At 38.1% G+C, this 1,885-nt stretch overlaps 1 non-coding gene across 1 annotated transcript; it reads left to right on the top strand.

Annotated features, from left to right (window-relative positions):
* Positions 1 to 1,473: 1,473 nt before the first annotated feature.
* Positions 1,474 to 1,546, top strand: TRNAK-CUU. The gene has a single exon. It is a non-coding gene; the product is annotated as a tRNA-Lys (tRNA).
* The last annotated feature ends 339 nt before the right edge of the window (positions 1,547 to 1,885 follow it).

Raw genomic sequence — 1,885 nt, 5'->3', positions numbered from 1 at the left:
AAGGCCCATCTACACTGGTGCCTCGAATGAACTCCGCTGCTTGTGCTCGGCCCGCTCTATCGTGAACCTAGGAGACGGGCTGCACTCGCCGAATGTTCGAGCATTTCTGGTCAACCAAATTTGGTGGGCAATACAGATAGTTCTAAAAGCCAAATGATGCAGCTGGGGCCTGCCGGACCTTTGCCAGACGGCCTGCACAAACTGGTCCCTTTGCCTCAGGCACCCTGTGGGAACCTCGACAACTGCCAGGTCCTCCTCGCCCACCCACAGCGAATTATAGGCCTTTTTGACTGCCTAACACACCAACTCAAGTACCAACTATATAATATTTTATTTTACGAATTTAAGAGACAACTCATTCAACCTCTAAGATGAAGATTCCTGATTATTTAGAGGGCGCACGGCGCCTATTTCTCTAGGAGAGAAACTCTTCTCAGGAAATATCTTATGGGTGAAGGCTGAAGCAACCAAGTTTAAGAAGAACTTAGATCCAACTGAAACTAGTTTAAGTAGTCCTGATTAAACTGTGAGAAGACTCATTTCTCTAAATCCTTTTTCCTTCTAAACTCTCAATCTGGCATGAATCGATGTTTCATAAGGCAGCTGTCATGTTCTACGATTCACAACTAAGCAGCCTATCTATGAACCTTGCTGACTAGCAAGCAGCCAAACAGCTTGCCGTGGTCTGGTTTGAGTCAAACAAGCATGTTACAATCCACTTCACTCCCCCCAATCTGTGTCATTTGTTCCTTAACACCTGCCCAAATTATAACATGCTAGTTAGAAATTTCACTAGTTATTGATTAATTCTTTGTCTCTAATTTGTGATATGGAATCACTATTTGGTAGAGTTGCTTGTTACGAACACTTGCCTGAATTCTTGAGTCTAATGTTTAAAAATAATTGATTATTAACAACATATGCTAGTTAACACATTATATTAAAGTAGTCCTTAAAAACATTTCTAAGTATTTTCTTCATATTATATAGTATTTTAATCTGGATCTGTACATAACATTTGTTTTTTCTATTGAAAGTCATTCATACGACAAGCGATGGCGTATTAAGCAAGGATACCAAATGTCAGTTCGCGTGATTTTAATTTAATTATTTTTTGGTACCTAATTTGTCCCATTTTTCTGGCAATAATTACAACTTTTGTCTTAATCTTCAGTTGTGGAACTCATGCTTGACAAATTTAATGGCCTCACATGCGTTAGTATGATGGTATAGTAGTGCAGTAAATAAACTGGAAAGAAGAAGGCACCTTTTTCATTTATTTAGTTTTATGGTTTCAAGATAAGCCTGCGATATTTTATGGCCCTTTATACCTATCTTATATGGTGTGCAGGTTTCAGGAAGTCCAGAATATGTTTCAGATGTTCAAGAAATCTCCAAGTTTGGAAATTTGCTGGCGGAAAGACGTCATCATGTTAAAGATATATATCTTTGATTTGAGTTTTTGGTTAGAGCGCCCGTCTAGCTCAGTTGGTAGAGCGCAAGGCTCTTAACCTTGTGGTCGTGGGTTCGAGCCCCACGGTGGGCGTCTAGAATTAGACCCTTTTTTTCGGTCTTTTTTTTTTCGACTTTATTGACTGGTCCAAGTGAGAGTTTTGAGTGTAAATAATACTGAACTGATTAGACAAACACCAGCTGTTTTTACCCATTTTGTAAACAGCCAACCTAACTACATCACTTCCACAATTTTGAAATCAAAATAATCTTTCTTAATCTTTGTATATGATACTTCTGCAGGGACTATCTGATTTATCAATCTCAAATGTTGCAAGACTTGGATACTATATAGTCAGTATATTTCTCATACTGTGTTTTTGAGTCTATTTTAATTTTGAATTTTTCTGATTAGTTTTCATATTCCAATAAT

The sequence above is a fragment of the Phoenix dactylifera genome, unplaced genomic scaffold, assembly GCF_009389715.1.
Source record: "Phoenix dactylifera cultivar Barhee BC4 unplaced genomic scaffold, palm_55x_up_171113_PBpolish2nd_filt_p 000832F, whole genome shotgun sequence".
NCBI lineage: Eukaryota > Viridiplantae > Streptophyta > Magnoliopsida > Arecales > Arecaceae > Phoenix > Phoenix dactylifera.
Note: the sequence above shows the minus strand (reverse complement) of the source record. Positions and strands in the feature narration are given on the sequence as shown.